The following is a 21,428-nucleotide window of genomic DNA, read 5'->3' as shown; positions in this document are numbered from 1 at the left end:
CGAAATGGTCTTAAAAGAACTAACCTGACCATACTAGTTCATGTACAGACCCTATAAATATCATATGCAAGCCCTTGAAACAAGGGAAACTAGCACGCAAAGTCATCATTCGAATGCGTTCTGGATAAGTTATTGGATCATGTCAAAACAGGAGCTATTATAATATATTGCCTTGTTTTTAGTGATCCAAGATAGGGAAATTTTGGTAACAACGGTGTTGGACGCAGAGTCACGCCCACCGCCGCGGAAGCGATATGTTCTGAGAGAGAGCCATGACTTTTGTTTTCACAAAAGTACAAGTCAAACTCGATATCTGTGTTTCGCGAAGGAAACCCAGACTCAGTAGCGAAATATCTCAGCGAAGTGAGATATCCACTCTTCCTCTCATCAGTGCAAGGACTGAACTATCGAGGGCACCTGCAAGTAAAACAAATAGTTATGACAATACAAACACAAGATTTACGTGGTTCGGCAAATTAGAGGGCACCTGCAAGTAAAACAAATAGTTATGACAATACAAACACAAGATTTACGTGGTTCGGCAAATTAACCTACGTCCACGGGAGGGGGTTTTCACTATGAGGAGAATACCAAACTTATTACAAGTTCTATCTCAACTCACTCTTTCTTTTCTCTCTAAAGAACTCCAATACAAAAACCACTTAGTATTTTTCCCCACACTCTAACTCCTCCACCCCTTCTCTATTTATAGGAAACCAAAGAAGAGGGGGAACCAAAGTTGGCGGGCTGAATGGGGTGGGAGAAAAAAAAAACGCGCGGAAAAAACCCTGCGCTCGAGAGCTTGCAGCGGGAAAACTCCCGCGCTCGAGAGCTGGCAGCGGGAAAAAGACTCTCGCGCTCAAGGGCACGTGGGTGAGCCCCCCACGACCACAATTCTCCACCTCGTACATCATTTGATAATCCTTAAATTTTGGACGAACACCAGAAGAACCCCAACGAACTTAACTAGAGAGATCCAGGCCAAAAACCAGCTGCGTCACTATACCGCGACTGCCTACGTACCCTCCATCGGGATCAAGCTAACCGTAGTTCTGAAACTATTCTCCAACACAGTCTCCACCACACCTCCATCACCGCCCCGAAGGGCCATATCCTCTTGGGCATATCAACACGGGCTAATATTAAGCAAGTCCAAGCAATGCTTAAACTTGCTACCTGTGACCACCTTAGTTAACATGTCCACGGGATATCATTCGTATGCACCTTCATAAGAGAAATATCACATTCCTCTATGACATCCCGCACAAAATGATATCTGACGTCGATATGCTTAGTACGAGCATGATGAACTTGATTCTTCGCCAAGTGAATCGTACTTTGACTATCGCACCACAAGTTCACGCTCTCCTGCTCAATCCCCAAATCATCTAGAAAACCCCACAGCCACAATGCTTCCTTCACTCCCTCCGTCATGACCATGTACTCGGTCTCTGTTGTAGAAAGTGCCACTGTAGCCTGCAACATCGATCGCCAACTAACTGGAGCTCCATGTATCCTGAATACATAACCAGTAGTAGATCGCCGTCTATCTAGATCGCCCGCATAATCTGAGTCCACATACCCGTCGACCTGACATGTATCTCCACCAAAACACAGAGCCGTATCCGCGGTACCTTTCAAGTACCTCAGGACCCATTTCACTGCTTCCCAGTGCGCCTTTCCCAGATTCGTCATGAATCTGCTAACCACACTAACCGCTTGTGAAATATCAGGACGTGTACACACCATTGCGTACATTAAGCTGCCAACTGCACTAGCATAAGGGACACGATCCATGTGTTCCTTATCTTCCGCTGTAGTGGGAGATTGTTTACCTGAAAGTCTAAAATGTGGAGCCAATGGGGTCACCACTGACTTTGCACTTTGTATCCCGAACCTCGCGATAACCCGCTCTATGTAGCCCTTCTGACTCAAGAACAATCGCCGATTCGTCTGCTCTCTTCTAATCTCCATACCTAATATTTTCCTAGCAGCGCCCATGTCCTTCATCTTGAACTCATTGCTAAGTTAAGATTTTAGCTTATCTATCTCTACCTTGTTTTTCGATACAATAAGTATGTCATCCACATACAACAGGAGATAGATATAATCACCTCCACGAAGCTTCCGAATGTAAACACAACAATCATAGTCGCTTCGGGAAAACCCATGTTTCAGCATGAAGGAGTCAAATCGCTTGTACCACTGCCGAGGAGATTGCTTCAATCCATACAGTGACTTCCTCAAGCGACATACATGATTCTCCTTGTCCTCAACCTTATAGCCCTCAGGTTGATGCATATAGATCTCTTCATCCAAGTCTCCATGCAAGAAGGCCGTTTTGACGTCGAGTTGTTCCAGTTCAAGATCACCATGAGCAACAATACTCAATAGCACCCGAATAGAGGTGTGTTTCACCACCGGAGAAAATATCTCATTGTAATCCACACCCTCTCTTTGTGCAAACCCCTTAGCCACTAGCCTTGCCTTGTATCTCGTACCACCGAGCTCTGAAGGATCTTCCTTTCTTTTATACACCCACTTACAACCAATAGCTTTTCTTCCTACGGGGAATGGGACCACCTCCCATGTTTGGTTCTTCCGGAGAGATTTCATCTCCTCCTCCATCGCAGCCAACCAACTCTCACTATCCTTGTCTCGAATAGCTTCCTTGAAGGAGACCGGCTCATCTTCCTCCACCGAGAGTGTGTACTCAAGCAAATTAACATGCCCATAGTGCTTCAGGGGTTGATCAGCCCCCAGCTTCTGTACCTGCTTGTATACTCGCCTTGGCCTAGTGGAAGCCAAGCTATCCTCGAGCTGCTGTTGTTGTAGTGCCTGTGTATTCTCCTGTTGACCCTCCTCTTGCTCAAGCTCATCATCTACCTGATTTTTCGCTTGAACATGACTACTCAATAACCTGGGACTTGGAAGTCCCAACAGTCTCAACACCACCATCTTTAGGCACCCTAGCAATCATGGACTTCTCATCAAAGGTAACGTCCCTGCTGATCACGAACTTCGAATCTTCTGTACACCAAAGACGGTAGCCTTTTACGCCCTTTGCATACCCTAAGAAAATTGCCTTCTTGGCTCTCGCGTCAAGCTTTCCCTCGTTGACGTGATAGTAGGCGGTACATCCGAAAATCCGGAGCCTCTCATAATCTGCATGCTCCCCTGACCACACCCGATAGGGTGTATCACCATTCAATATCGAATGTGGAGATCGATTCACTATATAGCAAGCTGTAGCAATCGATTCTGCCCACCATTCTTTGCCCATGTGGAGATCGATTCACTATATAGCAAGCTGTAGCAATCGATTCTGCCCACCATTCTTTGCCCAAACCAACATATGATCGCATACTCATTGCTTTCTCCCGCAGTGTTTGGTTCAGTCTTTCCGCGATCCCATTCTGCTGTGGTGTAGATCTAACTGTCCAGTGTCTAGCAATGCCCTCCTGATCACAGAACTCCTTGAAGGCACCATCTGTGTACTCTGTACCGTTATCAGATCTCAGCGTCTTCAATTTCTTCCCTGTCCTGTTCTCAACCATCGCCTTCCACTTCTTGAATGTCTCAAATACCTCATTCTTATGCTTCAGAAAATAAATCCAAGCATACCTAGAATGATCATCTATGAATGAGACAAAATATCTGGAACCACCATTGGAAGTTGTCGAAGCCGGACCCCAAACATCCGTGTGCACATAATCTAGAATCCCTCTGCTCTTGTGCCTGCTCCTCAGAAACTGGACCCTGTGTGCCTTTTCATACACACAATCCTCACAAAAATCCATGCAAGGCTTCTTTAGATTCTTTAGCAAACCCTCTTTACCAAGCAGATCCAGACCCTTCTCTGACATATGCCCAAGCCGCCTATGCCATAACCGTGTGTGCTCATATGGGTATCCACCACTTCCTTCAGTTCTAACTACTGCATCTCCCGTCACCGTCGTACCCGAGAGAGTATATAGATTACCGTGACGAACACCCTTTATCACTGTTAAGGAACCCCGAACAACCTTCTTCACTCTGTTCTCTGTTACGATCTTGCAACCCCCAGAGTCCAAAGCACCAACTGAGATTAGATTCTTTCGCAAGTCGGGAACGTGCCTTACATCCGTCAAGGTTCGAACCACTCCATCATGCATCTTGATCTTGATATCACCTAGCCCTACCGTTTTACAAGCATGGTTGTTCCCCATCAGTACGGTTCCACCATCAATGCTCTTGTAGGTAGTAAACCACTTCCTATTTGGACACATATGATAAGAGCAACCAGAATCAAGAATCTACTTCCCGGAGGTATCCTCGCCACCCGTGACGACATAGCATTCCTTATCGCTCCCTTCCCCTGAAGCGTAGCTCGCCTCTTCCTTGCCTTCTCGTCTTTCAGTCTTGTTGTTGTTCTTTTTCCCACCTACTCTCTTGTTAGGACAATCGACCTTGAAATGCCCAACTTCACCGCATTTAAAACACGCTCGTCCCGCAAGAGGTCTCGATTTAGATCTAGACTTTCCTCCCTTGCCTTTTCCTCGCTCATTGCCTCTTCCTCTGGCAAACAGTCCCTGCTCTTGTTCTTTGTTACCACCAGTGGCCATATCACTAGCTGTAATTTTTCGAAGATCATCCGCTAGAAGCGCCGTTCTAGTCTCATCCATCGACAAAGTATCACCTACAAGCATCAGTGTTTGTACCAGGTTCTCATAAGACTTCGGCAGAGATAGAAGTAGTAGAAGCGCCTGATCCTCGTCTTCCACTGTCACCTCAATGTCTTTCAAATCCGATATGATCCTATCGAACTTGTTGATGTACTCCCGGATTGACGAGCCCTCCTCCATCTTGCAAGTATATAATTTGGATTTTAAATAGATCCGGTTCGTTAGACTCTTCGTCATGAAGGTGCTTTCTAACTTCAACCACACGCCCGCAGCCGTTTCCTCCCCGTCCATCAAGAAAGCTACATCATTTTCAAGGCAAAGGATAATCGACGCCCGTGCTTCCAGATCCTGCTCCTCCCAATCCTCATCAGACATATTTTTGTTCTTCTCTTTTCCAGCCAAAGCCTTGTGCAATTTTTACGAAATAAGCGAATTTTTCATTTGCATCCTCCAATAGGAAAAATTATTTTTTACATTAAATTTTTCAATCTCGTATTTTCCAACTTTACTTGTTTTACTTGTAGAAGCCATTTTCCGCTTGTATTATGTAAATCCGCTTCTCTCAGGAATTTTAACAATTTCTTTGTGTTCACCACACAATAGTCAATTACCACCTCAGATCAGAAAATTTACCATCTCCAGTCTGAATAAGGGGCTCTGATACCAATTGTTGGACGCAGAGTCACGCCCACCACCGCGGAAGCGATATATTCTGAGAGAGAGTCATGACTTTTGTTTTCACAAAAGTACAAGTCAAACTCGATATATGTGTTTCGCGAAGGAAACCCAGACTCAGTAGCGAAATATCTCAGCGAAGTGAGATATCCACTCTTCCTCTCATCAGTGCAAGGACTGAACTATCGAGGGCACCTGCAAGTAAAACAAATAGTTATGACAATACAAACACAAGATTTACGTGGTTCGGCAAATTAGCCTACGTCCACGGGAGGGGGTTTTCACTATGAGGAGAATACCAAACTTATTACAAGTTCTATCTCAACTCACTCTCTCTTTTCTCTCAAAAGAACTCCAATACAAAAACCACTTAGTATTTTCCCCCACACTCTAACTCCTCCACCCCTTCTCTATTTATAGGAAACCAAAGAAGAGGGGGAACCGACGTTGGCGGGCTGAATGGGGCGGGAGGAAAAAAACGCGCGAAAAAAACCCCGCGCTCGAGAGCTGGCAGCGGGAAAACTCCCGCGCTCGAGAGCTGGCAGCGGGAAAAAGACTCCCGCGCTCAAGGGCACGTGGGTGAGCCCCCCCACGATCACAAACGGGTAAAAGAAAAAAACTCAATCATCAGTTCATCACGCAGAGCAGCACCAATGAACAATGTAAATTGGTGGTTAAGCAAATTGAATGACACAAATGAGGAACACTCTTAAGATCAATTAAGCCATAAGGCAGAAGTATAAATAATGATAAATACAACATATGCTACAGCAACTAAAACAATCCTCAAGCCCAAGTCACTATCAAATATTCATATATAACTAACCAAGAAAAATTCATAAAAATTAGAAAGAAAGATTAGCCTAATACTAGAAGAAAAAAATTAAACTCTCCATCTGCGTCTTGCTACTAAAATTCTCGGTAGCACACTTATAGCTACATGCAATTGCGAATCCCAACTTAAAGTTCATACAAACCATAAAAAGGCAGAAACTTTCCTCATCCATAGTTCTTAAAAAAAACCCACAACTTACTACCAAAATCACAACTCCAGATCATAACAAATTTCATAGAAATATCAAAATAGCATGCTAAATTCTGCTCTAATTGAATCAGGTAAAGGAACCCACTTCCTTCCCAGTCAAAAAATTCCCATATGTCAAATACCCATCACTGAATTTTGCACAAAATCAATAATCCCATAATGGGTTTCTTCAAACTAAGCCATAATTCACTACAAACATAAAAAAGCGAGAAATTCACAATGAATACTAAAACCCACGAAGCCAAAGAGGTTACGTGAACTTGAAGAAGAAGAAATGGGAAGGTTGAGAGATTTCTTCAGCTTCTTTTTCTTTTTCTTTTTCCAAGAAACCCCATCACTTCAGGTGTGCTTTCTTTCTTTTTTTTTTAAATTGTGTTGGCTCCCTCACTATTTCAACATCTAAAATCTAACTAATCCAATAAATTTCTAAATTTATAGGGAAAAATGTGTTCAGGTCCCCAAAGCAGAAACTTCATGTGATGAGGCCCCTCATAGTTTCCCCCATGTGGATCAGCCCCTTGAAGTGTGACACTTTGTACTGCAGCACCTTTTTATCAATTATTACATGCCAGCTAAGCTAAAATCCCCAAATTATCCTTATCCTCTCTCCTCAATCTCTCTGACCCAGCACTCATATCATCTCTCTCTCATCTCCTCTCTCTCTCTCTCTCTCTCTCTCTCTCTCTCTCTAAAACTAAAGAGGCTTTCTCAAGCTCGTTGTCTGGCCCTCGCCGCTCGCTCCTCTCCTCGTCGCCGCCGTCCGCTGCCGGCCCCAAGACTCCATCGGTCTCGCCGCCTCTCCCCTTCCTCCTCTCGGCCCCGTCTCGTCACCGTTGTTGGCCTCTTTGTTTGATTGATGTTTAACAATAATTTCACTAGCTAGTTGTTTTCTATTTTGGTATTCTTATATATTAGAGCAAAGAACGTTGTTGAGGTTGGATGGAATAATGCGCTACAACGTAGATCGATCGCAATGAGGTTGGCGAATAGTGGAGTGAAGCCTTGCAATTCAAATGTTAAAAGATCAAGTTGCCAAGGTTCATGTCGCATGTGTAGCCAAGTCAAGCTTACATTGAAGATCAAGATTGTTGGTAATGTTAGTTTTAGATTTTCTATTATGTGTGTTATATACTGGCTAGCTCAATATCCAACACACACATTTATGTTTCTTCGTATTATATATAGTTAATATAATATACAAAGTTTTTGGTTTTATGGCATATATATATAGTTTTTATATATATAATACCATAGTTTGGAGTTTAATGTTATAATATAAATCAATGTTAATTATTTACTATGTTGTTTTGGTATTTATTGATAGAATATGCAATTTTGGTGAAATATTATATTCTTAGTTTTGGATTAACAATAATCATATACATATTTATTAAGCTTATATAATCATTGTGCAAAGTTTCAAAATATGGTTTAGCCAAAATGTCAAAGTTCACATGTTTCCATTTTCGTGTTTTGGACTATTTTGTAAAATGATTGATATTTTTCAATTTGGGAATCTTTTTCGAAATCAGTCATTGTAGCATGTTTATTATCATGTCTAAGCATGCATTCCCAAAGTTTCATAATTTTTGGACTTCATTTGTTATTTTTAACAATTTTCCAAAAGTCAAAAATCTGTTTAAAACTGTTTTTCTGAAGTATCAGTTATCGGTCGACCGATCCGGTCGACCGCTCATATTTTTAGCCGTCACTGGGCTCCAGAGAGTTTGTCGGTCGACCGGTGTAGTCGACCGAAAGCTCAATTTTTTATCGGTCGACCGCACCGGTCGACCGACGAAGTCTCTGTTTGTTTCTTTATTTTTCAAACCTGCTCGCGGTCGACCAGATTTTCCGTCGGTCGACCGAATTCCTTCTTTCGGTCGACCGAATGTTCTATCGGTCGACCGCCAACAGAGCCGTTGGTTCTAACGGCTATTTCTGAGCTAATTTTTCTGGGGCTTTTTGGTCTTTCTATTTTGGGGTTTTGGCTGAGATTTCAAGTGAGTATAAATACCCCATTGCTGATCTCTTTTCAGCAAGCTAAGAAGTTTTTAAACAAGGGTTTTAAAAAGAGTTTAAGCTTGTTTAAGCTTGTTTAAGGGTTTGGTTTAAAGCAGTTTTAGCTTTCACAAGTGGAGGAGATTATCTTATTGTTTGGGCCTCAAATCTCCATCTCTCCATCTTGATCTAGAGAAATTTTCCTAAACTCAACTCTAGCTTTTACTTATAATTATTTATTAATTATCAATTCTATTAAAGCTAGTTTTATATTGACGTGCCTAGGGAGAGGTTGTAACCGAGCACTTGAGGGAGACACGGCTAGGTCCAACACTTAGTGGGTGTAGAGTGTGATTGCATAGTGTGAGTTGTAGAGTTTTCGGTTAGCTAGAAAACCGAGTGTGTAGAAGAAGTTCCGGCTTCCAAACCGGATTGTGTTAGTGGATTTCTCCCCGGGAGTGGGGAGCGGAGACGTAGGACGGAAGGTCCGAACTCCGTGATTATATTGCTTGTTTGAGTGTGCTTTGGCGTTCATTCATATTTATGTTCATATCTTATATTGCCATTGTGCATTGCTCATTTCTATATCATCCACTATCTTGTTTAGATTGTTTACCCTTGTGTTGTTTATATATCCTTGCTCATACATTGCCTATATCTCTTTGTTAGAATATATCTTGTTATTCATATTGCTTATCCTAGCTCATATACATTGTTGTATTTCACACTTGTTAGGATAACTCGTTAATAAGTTTTAATTAGCATAAAATCGGATTAGATTAGCATAAGACCCTAATCACCCCCCTCTAGGGTCTAACAACCGTAGATCGCCACCGCTCCCCCGCCGTAGATCACCGCCGCAGAGCTTGAGGAAAACACTCGAAAAGCTCGGGCAATTAAAGACTGTTGAGAAGTGCAAGAAGATGATCCGAATGTATGATGTTAATAGAGATGGCTTTTTATGCTTTGATGAATTTAAGAAGATGATGCTACGAGTAGGTTGGTTTTTGAGATTGATATTTACCGTAAATGATGATGTTGTTGTGACCCGTTGAGATTTGGACATTACTTTTTCTTTTTCTTTTTATTTGAGATGACTTTGATCAATTGAGGGTTCATGTTGATAATATATATACGTTTTTAATTTCTCACATGACTGTGGATTTATCCTTATGAGCTTCTGTATTTACAAATTGTGATCGATTCTGTTGTGGATGTTTTTTTAGTTACCAGGCCGAGACGCACAAAACATTAATCTATTAGCTAGAAGAAGAAAAGAAAAAAAAAAGCAAAAAAGAAAAAAGAAAGGTAAGGAGAAGTAGTGTAAAAAGGGAATGAAGAGAAATGTCATAATTAAGAAAGAATGAAAAAGTGTATTAATGTATCTCTATGAATGAAATTACCACGGTGCCGTCGAGCGATATTCGAAGCAATATAACGAGAGATAAAAATGAGCCCAAATGAAAGGAAGATACCGTGTGATAGACAATATAAAGGGATACACACCGGCGAAGACAGTAGTGAAAACGGAGACCGGAGGTGGCCGTAAAACACGCGCGAAGTCGGCACGGCGCTGCTATTTTCTGCTCGCTGCTGCCGTCGAGCGATGTTTCAGACGTTACCGAGAGAGATAGAGAATGAGTTAGAGCGTTGTACAAATTAGAGGTGATAGGTAACATGTAGGGCTACTCACTAAAGAAGAAATCGGTGGAAACGGATATTGGAGGAGATCAGAAAGTGCGTGCGAAGTCGGCACAAAACTATAGTTTTCTACAGTGCAATTTCTCACCGTTCGGATTTGTTCTTCGCTGTTCGGAGATTTTCGCCGCTGTCCGGGCTTGTCGGAGGTGGGAGGAGGTTGTCGGGGTCGTCGGAGTGTCTCGGTGGGCTCCGTCGGAGGTGGGAAGAGCTTTTCTCCGTTCCCAAGTGCCTAAAACTAAGATGAATTAGAGCTAGAACTAGCTAGAACTAACATAGATGTAGGCTAAGAATTAACAAGTGTGCATGTAAAAACCCTTGTTGGGTTTAGAACTAGCAAGATAGAAACTAGAACTAGCTGTATAGAAGTTAGAACTAGGGCAATAGAAGCTAGAACTAGGGTAGAAGCAAGAATTAACAAGGGTGCATGTAAAAAACCCTTGTTGGGTTTAGAACTAGCAAGATAGAAGCTAGAACTGGCTGTATACAAGTTAGAACTAGGGTAATAGAAGCTAGAACTAACGTAGAAGTAAGAATTAACAAGTGTGTATGTAAAAAACCCTTGTTGAGTTTAGAACTAACAAGATAGAAGCTAGAACTGGCTGTATACAAACTAGAACTGGGGTAATAGAAGCTAGAACTAACGTAGAAGTAAGGATTAACCTAGCTTCTATTACCCTAGTTAATTCTTGCTTCTACGCTAGTTCTAGCTTCTATTACCCTAGTTCTAGCTTGTATACAGCCTGTTCTAGCTTTTATCTTGCTAGTTCTAAACCCAACAAGAGTTTTTTACATGCACACTTTTTAATTCTTACTTCTAGGTTAGTTCTAACTTCTATTACCCTAGTTCTAGCTTGCATATAGCCAGTTCTAGCTTCTATCTTGCTAGTTCTAAACCCAACAATGGTTTTTTACATACACACTTGTTAATTCTTACTTCTACGTTAGTTCTAGCTTCTATTACCCTAGTTCTAGCTTGTATACAACCAGTTCTAGCTTCTATCTTGCTAGTTCTAAACCCAACAATGGTTTTTTACATGCACACTTGTTAATTCTTGCTTCTACGTTAGTTCTAGCATCTATTGCCCTAGTTCTAGCTTGTATAGAGTCAGTTCTAGCTTCTATCTTGCTAGTTCTAAACCCAACAAAGGTTTTTTACAAGCACACTTGTTAATTCTTGCTTTTACGTTAGTTCTAGCTTCTATTACCCTAGTTCTAGCTTGTATACAGCCAATTCTAGCTTCAATCTTGCTAGTTCTAAACCCAACAAGGGTTTTTTACATGCACACTTGTTAATTCTTGCTTCTACCCTAGTTCTAGCTTCTATTGCCCCAGTTCTAGCTTGTATACAGCCAGTTCTAGCTTCTATCTTGCTAGTTTTAAACCCAACAAGGGTTTTTTACATGCACACTTGTTAATTCTTACTTCTACCCTATTTCTAACTTATATTGCCCTAGTTCTAGCTTCTATATAGCCAGTTCTAGCTTCTATCTTGCTAGTTCTAAAACCAACAATGGTTTTTTACATGCAAATTTGTTAATTCTTGCTTCTACGTTATTTCTAACTTCTATTGCCCTAGTTCTAGCTTGTATATAGTCAGTTCTAGCTTCTATCTTGTTAGTTCTAAACCCAACAAGGGTTTTTTACATGCACACTTGTTAATTCTTGCTTCTACGTTAGTTCTAGCTTCTATTACCTTAGTTCTAGCTTGTATACAGCTAGTTCTAGCTTCTATCTTGCTAGTTCTAAACCCAACAAGGGTTTTTTACATGCACACTTGTTAATTCTTTCTTCTACGTTAGTTCTAGCTTCTATTGCCCTAGTTCTAGCTAGTATACAGCCAGTTCTAGCTTCTATCTTGCTAGTTCTAAACCCAACAATGGTTTTTTACATGCACACTTGTTAATTCTTGCTTTTACCCTAGTTCTAGCTTCTATTGCCCCAGTTCTAGCTTGTATACAGCCAGTTCTAGCTTCTATCTTGCTTGTTCTAAACCCAACAAGGGTTTTTTACATGCACACTTGTTAATTCTTATTTCTACCCTATTTCTAGCTTCTATTGCCCTTGCTCTAGCTTCTATACAGCCAGTTCTAGCTTCTATCTTGCTAGTTCTAAACCCAACAATGGTTTTTTTACATGCACACTTGTTAATTCTTGCTTTTACGTTAGTTCTAGCTTCTATTGCCCTAGTTCTAGCTTATATACAGCCAGTTCTAGCTTCTATATTGCTAGTTCTAAACCCAACAAGAATTTTTTACATGCACACTTGTTAATTCTTGCTTCTACGTTAGTTCTAGCTTCTATTACCCTAGTTCTAGGTTGCATACAGCCAGTTCTAGCTTCTATCTTGCTAGTTCTAAACCCAACAACGGTTTTTTACATGCACAATTGTTAATTCTTACTTCTACGTTAGTTCTAGCTTCTATTACCCTAGTTCTAGCTTGTATACAGCTAGTTCTAACTTCTATCTTGCTAGTTCTAAACCCAACAAGGGTTTTTTACATGCACACTTGTTAATTCTTGCTTCTACCCTAGTTCTAGCTTCTATTGCCCTAGTTCTAGTTTCTATACAGCCAGTTCTAGCTTCTATCTTGCTAGTTCTAAACTCAACAAGAGTTTTTTACAAGCACACTTGTTAATTCTTGCTTCTACGTTAGTTCTAGCTTGTATACAGCGAGTTCTAGCTTCTATCTTGCTAGTTCTAAACCCAACAAGGGTTTTTTACATGCAGACTTGTTAATTATTGCTTCTACCCTTGTTCTAGCTTCTATTGCCCTAGTTCTAGCTTCTATACAGTCAGTTCAAGCTTCTATTTTGATAGTTCTAAACCCAACAAGGGTTTTTTACATGCATACTTGTTAATTCTTGCATCTACGTTAGTTCTAGCTTCTATTACCCTAGTTCTAGCTTGTATACAGCCAGTTCTAGCTTCTATCTTGCCTTCTATCTTGCTAGTTCTAAACCCAATAAGGGTTTTTTACATGCACACTTGTTAATTCTTGCTTCTACCCTAGTTCTAGCTTCTATTGCCCTAGTTATGCACACTTGTTAATTCTTGCTTCTACCCTAGTTCTAGCTTCTATTGCCCTAGTTCTAGCTTCTATACAACTAGTTCTAGCTTTTATCTTGCTAGTTCTAAACCTAACAACGGTTTTTTACATGCACACTTGTTAATTCTTGCTTCTTCGTTAGTTCTAACTTCTATTACCCTAGTTCTAGCTTGTATATGGTCAGTTCTAGCTTCTATCTTGTTTGTTCTAAACCCAACAAGGGTTTTTTACATGCACACTTGTTAATTCTTGCTTCTACCCTAGTTCTAGCTTCTATTACCCTAGTTCTAGCTTCTATACAGCCAGTTCTAGCTTCTATCTTGCTAGTTCTAAACCCAACAAGGGTTTTTTACATGCATACTTGTTAATTCTTGCTTCTACATTAGTTCTAGCTTCTATTGCCCTAGTTCTAACTTGTATACAGTCAGTTTAGCTTCTATCTTGCTAGTTCTAAACCCAACAAGGGTTTTTTACATGCACACTTGTTAATTCTTGCTTCTACTTTAGTTCTAGCTTCTATTACCCTAGTTCATGCTTGTATACAGCCTGTTCTAGCTTCTATCTTGCTAGTTCTAAACCCAACAAGGGTTTTTTTACGTGTACACTTATTAATTCTTGCTTCTACCTTAGTTCTAGCTTCTATTGCCCTAGTTCTAGCTTCTATACAGTTAATTCTAGCTTCTATCTTGCTAGTTCTAAACTCAACAAGGGTTTTTTACATTCACGCTTATTAATAATTGCTTCTACGTTAGTTCTAGCTTCTATTACCCTAGTTCTAGCTTTTATACAGCCAGTTCTAGCTTCTATCTTGCTAGTTCTAAACCCAACAAGGGTTTTTTTACGTGTACACTTGTTAATTCTTGCTTCTACCCTAGTTCTAACTTCTATTGCCCTAGTTCTAGCTTCTATACAGCCAATTCTAGCTTCTATCTTGCTAGTTCTATACCCAACAAGGGTTTTTTACATTCACACTTATTAATTCTTGCTTCTACGTTAGTTCTAGCTTCTATTACCCTAGTTCTAGCTTGTATACAGCCAGTTCTAGTTTCTATCTTGCTAGTTCTAAACCCAACAAGGGTTTTTTACATGCACACTTGTTAATTCTTAATTTTACCCTAGTTCTTGCTTCTATTGCCCTAGTTCTAGCTTCTATACAGCCAGTTCTAGCTTCTATCTTGTTAGTTCTAAACCTAACAAGGGTTTTTTACATGCACACTTGTTAATTCTTGCTTCTACGTTAGTTCTAACTTTTATTGCCCTAATTCTAGCTTGTATACAGCCAGTTCTAGCTTCTATCTTGCTAGTTCTAAACCCAACAAGGGTTTTTTTATATGCACACTTGTTAATTCTTGCTTCTATCCTAATTCTAGCTTCTATTACCCTAGTTCTAGCTTCTATACAGCCAGTTCTAGCTTCTATCTTGCTAGTTCTAAACCCAACAAGGGTTTTTTACATGCACACTTGTTAATTCTTGCTTCTATCCTAGTTCTACCTTCTATTTCCCTAGTTCTAGCTTCTATACAGCCAGTTCTAGCTTCTATCTTGCTAGTTCTAAACCCAACAAGGGTTTTTTTATATGCACACTTGTTAATTCTTGCTTCTATCCTAATTCTAGCTTCTATTACCCTAGTTCTAGCTTCTATACAGCCAGTTCTAGCTTCTATCTTGCTAGTTCTAAACCCAACAAGGGTTTTTTACATGCACACTTTTAATTCTTGCTTCTACGTTAGTTCTAGCTTCTATTACCCTAGTTCTAGCTTGTATACAGCCCGTTCTAGCTTCTATCTTGCTAATTCTAAACCCAACAAGGATTTTTTACATGCACACTTGTTAATTCTTGCTTCTACCCTAGTTCTAGCTTCTATTGCCCTAGTTCTAGCTTCTATACAGCCAGTTCTAGCTTCTATCTTACTAGTTCTAAACCCAACAAGGGTTTTTTATATGCACATTTGTTAATTCTTGCTTCTACGTTAGTTCTAGCTTCTATTACCCTAGTTCTAGCTTGTATACAGCCCGTTCTAGCTTCTATGTTGCTAGTTCTAAACCCAACAAGGGTTTTTTATATGCACACTTATTAATTCTTGCTTCTACCCTAGTTCTAGCTTTTATTACCCTAGTTCTAACTTGTATTCAGCCAGTTCTAGCTTCTATCTTGCTAGTTCTAAACCCAACAAGGGTTTTTTACATGCACACTTGTTAATTCTTACTTCTACGTTAGTTCTAGCTTCTATTGCCCTAGTTTTAGTTTGTATACAGCCAGTTCTAGCCCACATCTATGTTAGTTCTAGCTAGTTTTAGCTCTAATTCATCTTAGTTCTAGGCTATTGGGAGCGGAGAAAAGGTCCTCCCACCTCTGATGGAGCCCACCGAGACACCACGACGACCCCGACAACCTCCTCCCACCTCCGTCAAGCCTGGACAGTGGCTAAAATCTCCGAACAGTGAAGAGCAAAACCGAACTGCGAGAAATTGCACTGTAGAAAACTATAGTTTTGTGCCGACTTCGCACGCACTTTTTGATCTCCTCCAATCTTCGTTTCCGCCGATTTCTTCTTTGGTGAGTAGCCCTACATGTTGTCTATCACCTCTAATTTGTATCACGCTCTAACTCATTCTCTATCTCTCTTGGTAATGTCCGAAACATCGCTCGACGGCAGCAGCGAGCAGAAAACAGCAGCGCCGTGCCGACTTCGCGCGTGTTTTACGGCCACCTCCGGTCTCCGTTTTCACTACTGTCTTCGCCGGCGTGTAACCCTTTATATTGTCTATCACATGATATCTTCCTTTTATTTGGGCTTATTTTCTATCTCTCGTTATATTGCTTCGAATATCGATCGACGGCACCGTGGCAAGTTCATTCATAGAGATACATTAATACATATTTTCGTTCTTTCTTAATTACGACATTTCTCTTCATTCCCCTTCTACTCTACTTCTCCTTACCTTTCTTTTTTCTTTTTTTCCTTTTTTCCTTTTTTTCTTTTCTTCTTCTAGCTAATAGATTAATGCTCTGTGCGTCTCGGCCTGGTAACTAAAAAAACATCTACCACAGAATCGATCACAATTTACAAATACAGAAGCTCAAAAGGATAAATCCACAGTCATGTGAGAAATAAAAAACGTAGATATATTATCAACATGAACCCTCAATTGATCAAAGTCATCTCAAAAAAAAAAGTAATGTCCAAATCTCAACGGGTCACAACAACATCATCATTTACGGTAAATATCAATCTCAAAAACCAACCTACTCGTAGCATCATCTTCTTAAATTCATCAAAGCATAAAACACCATCTCCATTAACATTACACATTCAGATCATCTCCCTGCACTCCTCAACAGTCTTCAATTTCTCGAGCTTTTCGAGTGTTTTCCTCAAGCTCTGCTGCGGCGATCTACGGCGAGGGAGCGGTGGCGATCTACGGTGACGAGGACGGGCGGAGGAGGGGAGGGGAGGCGGCGGCGAACTCGATGGGAGTCTTGGGGGCCTGAGCGGAGGCGGCGACGACGACAACGAGGAGGGCGAGGGCCAGGACGACGAGCTTGAGAAAAGCTCTTAGTTTTAGAGAGAGGTAAGAGAGAGAGAGAGAGGAGATGAGAGAGAGAGAGAGAGAGAGAGAGAGAGAGAGAGAGAGAGAGAGAGATGAGATGAGAGAGAGATGATATGAGTGCTGGGTCAGAGAGATTGAGGAGAGAGGATAAGGATAATTTGGGGATTTTAGCTTAGCTGGCATGTAGTAATTGATAAAAAGGGACTGCAGTACAAAGTGTTACACTTCAAGGGGCTGATCCACATGAGGGAAACTATGAGGGGCCTCGTCATATGAAGTTTCTGCCTTTGGGGCCTGGACACATTTTTCTCAAATTTATAAGCGGAAAGCGTGCGACAATGAATCAAGTTGGGAAAGAACATCCCACAGAATATCTTTCACCAATTCCTAGGGCTGAGCACGGTTTGGTGCAAACCGAAAAAATTGACCGAACCGACCCGAACCGACCCGAAAAAATCAGTTTTAAGAGTAGGGCGGTTCTGGTCGGGTTAAAAACTTTTCAACACGAACCGACCCAAACCGACCGAATACCCCATGGTCTAAATATCCAATCTGCTCAAACCTGACCCATCCCTAAAGACAAAGTCTCAGACTCTCAAACCCTAAACACCTAAACTCCCCTTCCCCCTTTCCCAGCCGCCTCCTCAGTTCCTCTCTCTCACTCTCTCTCACTCCTTAGTCCTCAGTTCCACGGTCCACCTCTCTCACTTCCTCTTCATCTTCCTCACTTCCGCAATCTTCATGGCCGAGGCCAAAACATCTCCTCAGGCTTAGGATCTGTCTCTGGCTTTAGGGGGACACCCGCACCCGTCGCCGTCACCGAGACCGAGGTATAAACTTTATCTTTTTCTCTTCTTCAAGCTTCTGACTGCGATTATTCTTTAATTTTGATTTATTTCCTTGGATACAGCAGCTAGTAAGTTGAGATATCGGCCTATCAGTTTCTTGTTCATTTATGCACTCCTATTCTCTTATGATTTCTGAGTTTGTGCTTTGATAACGATCCTTAATTTGTTTTCTGGTATATATGTTTTCATGGATGATGATTTTGTTCCTTTTTTCCCTCTTGTTTTTCCAAATTTAGTCGGCAACCCCTGAAATACTACTATTTAATATTCGTGGGATCCCTTGCCCGTCACGATATATTCTATTTGATTTAGCATTTGGCACGTCTACTGTTTAAGTCATTCTGAAAATAAAGTTAGAACCCAACAAACCGAACCGAACCACACCGAACCGACTTGCAATGGTTTGGTTCGGTTTTGAATTATATGCGGTTTAGTTTGGTTGTTCAAAATTTGGTAAAAATCGACCCGAACCGAACCGTGCTCAGCCCTACCAATTCCAACCCGTTTAAGTTTCCTGCGCCGCTAGGGGCGTTTTTTCTCTCTGATTTTGTTATTTATGTTTTCCCTCCTTTTTCTTGGGTGTTTTCATTGACTTTAACTAGCCTTATAGATCCGACCCGTAACATAAAGTCTGACACATCTCTTCCACCATAGAAATGAAAATTTTGAAGCTTTATTTATTTAAGAGTGCTGGACCCAAAATATAGGATCATAGGAGGGGACAGGTAAGGTGTCCCCTTTCTATTGTATAATGAGCTGGTCATGCTAGCTTATTAATGCAATAGGGAGAGGACACATCACATGTCCCCTCCCTTGGTCCCATATTTTGGATCATTAGGGCTTTTTTCTTTATTTAATTTCTATGTTCATAGCAAATCATTCTTTGAATTGAATATATATAGAGAGAAAAATTCTTGTCAACTTAAGTTGATAAGAGCCATTATCCACCAAAGTTTCTAATCGTTGAATTAAGTTTTAAAATCAGGATCTTGTTAAGATGATGTGACATGAATTAATTAAAGAAAGGGGTATTTTCGGAAAAATAACTCCACACTAAATTGGAAAGAAAAAAGAGGAAATCTCATTTATTTATTCTCCAGCAAACGAGATGATCATCACGCGTCTACAGGTTCCCTATTCTCGTCTGCCTTGAGAACCACCTCCTCCGCGGTCGGATCGAACACCGAGACCAAATACAACATAATCTCCGGAACTTCAATGTCCATGCCTCACCTCAGTGGAGTCGCTGCCTTGTTGAGGCGTATGCATCCCGACTGGTCTCCGACTGCAATCAATCGGCAATCATGAAGACTGCCTTTTCCATCGCCAACGATGGGAACTGGATCCGCGACCAGAACTTGAACTGGGTCCGGCCACATCGACCCTACAAAAGCCAGCAATCCGGGTCTAATCTACGACATCGACCCGAATGACTACACAGGGTACACGGAGAAGCAAGTAAGTGTCGTCGCTAGGCGTTCGATCAATTGTTCGACAATTGAGAGTCGACCAAGTTCGGAGCTCAACTACCCATAGATCATGGTGACGTTAAACGATCGCAATGACTACAAAGTTGTGGTGACACGGACCGTGACGAATGTGGGTGCACCAGACTCGATGTATGCGGTGAACGTTACGGCTCCGGTCGGGCCGACGGTGAGCGTGAGCCCGGAGGACCTTGTGTTCTCAGAGGCTAAAGAGAACCTGAAATTCTACGGTGACTATCACTGGGACACCGAGTTCTTCGGGGAATACGGCGTATTATCAAGGAGCTATGAGGTGGATATCTTCGGATAAAAGTGTAACGGTTAACAGTTCGATTATGATTGCTATTGAGTGAAAAGGTCTGTTCCTTGTTTCATGTGTAGCTTGTTGTAATAATATCTTTTGAGGCTTCATTACCATGGAATATGAGAAAGTGGTCTAGCTCTTTTTCGATTGTTAATGAGAGCTCGCTTTTTCTAGATTAGCTTCTTTTGGATCCCAAATTTACTGAACCGAGCATAACGCGATAATATTATGCGTTATTTTTTTGAAGTTCTGTCAAATTCAAGAAGAAAGCATCTCACTTGTCGAATAGTTACTCCTATAGCTTAATTTGACTACGGAGATGACTTCTCATTTTCAATCAAAACCAGTTATCACCTAGAGAAACTTTATGCTTGTAAATCACCCGAAATGAATGTTGTGCGCAGCGGAATTTTCGGCAGAGTTTCTGGTGCACAATAAGAGAGAAAGATCAATAATAAGAATTCTCGTCTCACCAAGGAGACAAGAATCTGAAGCGGATATCTCAACCAAGTGAGATATCGGCTCTTCCTCTCATCAGTTCTAGGACTGACTTGTCGAGGGATCCTAGAAACTATTACAATGGCCACAAACTCAAACAAACCAATTTTACGTGGTTCGGCAAACTGCCTACGTCCACGGGGCAAGGAGGGGGAGATCTACTATTAGAAAGAAAAAGAATACAAATAGGTTTACAACTCTCACAATTAAACCCTCAATCTAATCTCTTTCTTCCTCTGCTCAGTTGTTTTTCTTCTCTGTCGAAAAGAGACTCACAGCCGCCGTCCTAGCACAGCCGCCCAAACCTCCTTCTGCTCCTCGGTTTGCACGCCGCTTTTCCCCCAGCTTTCGCACTTTTCACCAAGCCCTCTGCCCAACCCTAAACCCTAGACTACAAAGAGATTTATATAGTTGCAGCAAAAAAAAACTATCGGGTGGGCCTTTCAAACTTAGCTGCATTTCTTCACGCGGTTTGATAACGTGGTCCCCACATCCAAGCTTCGCACACGCCAACCAAAGCTCCTCACGCGTCTTGTTGCTGGACCACAAGCCTCACGTCCCTTTCATTCACAATTCTCCACCTCGGTGAAGTTTCTTCCAAAACTGAGCCGACACCAACCAAACCAAATGTCTCACTTGTTGTGTCCAGTACACCATGAAACAATTCACGACAACAGACTCAATCCACAACAAGTCGAGAACCCAAATGAGAGTGCAAACACTCTCCAAATGTCGGTATCAACTCACCAAATCGATCTCACCCCCATCAAAATCCAAACCCGGCTGCATCATAAGACTGCCTACGTATCCTCTTGCCCAAGGAATCAAGCCGAATGTAGTTCACCCAAATGGCCTCCAAAGGCCTCAATCCAAGAGAAGAGTTCGCAACCCTTCTCCAATATCATCTACTCTGCGGCTGATAGCACCTCCAATGGCCTCAAACACCTCCACCTGAGGTGAACCAATGACCATATCCAAACTACATCTATCAGCTGCACTCGAATCAATCATCATCTGCATCAAAAAACAAATGATCTCCAAGCCGTGTCACCTCAACTGGAATCCCAAACAATGCATTATGATCTGGAGTAATCTTCACCCAATATGGAGTAGCATCAATCTCTACCCGCTGCGATACCTCTAAGGTCTGTTCAAAACTTTCCACCTGCTGAGAGTCAATTGGCTTTCTCATTGAAGCCTCAACCAAAGTGACACTACCAGACCTATATTCCAATGGAGTTTTACCTTCAATCACAGCAGTTGACAACTCTTTAATAGAATGACCCAAATATGTCGAAGCCTCTGTCCAGAAACTCTTCTGCAAACCATTGCTCGACCACAAACACCGATCCTCCTCCAACAAGGCACAGTTCTCCAAATTTGCCACCCTATCTAGTTGCCCCAAGATTTCCTTTCTAACGAAGTGTCTCGAAATGCCGTGAGCTCGGCTCCAATACAGAAATAGGTCCATCTTGTACCTCCCACCAGAATGGAGTACCTTCACCTTTCTGTCTATTACACACTTCTTCAATCTGTTGGATACTACTAGGACTTTCTCCAAAGGGGATTTGGTTGCAACCCAAACACGCCTAGAACAGCCACCAACAAA

General features: G+C 41.5%; 1 pseudogene; it reads right to left on the bottom strand.

Moving 5' to 3' along the window:
- The window catches only part of LOC109835485, a 39,087-nt pseudogene that overhangs the window by 7,534 nt on the left and 10,125 nt on the right, over positions 1-21,428 (bottom strand).

This window comes from Asparagus officinalis, chromosome 3, assembly GCF_001876935.1.
Source record: "Asparagus officinalis chromosome 3, Aspof.V1, whole genome shotgun sequence".
NCBI lineage: Eukaryota > Viridiplantae > Streptophyta > Magnoliopsida > Asparagales > Asparagaceae > Asparagus > Asparagus officinalis.
This window is presented reverse-complemented; position numbering and strand designations above follow the sequence as displayed.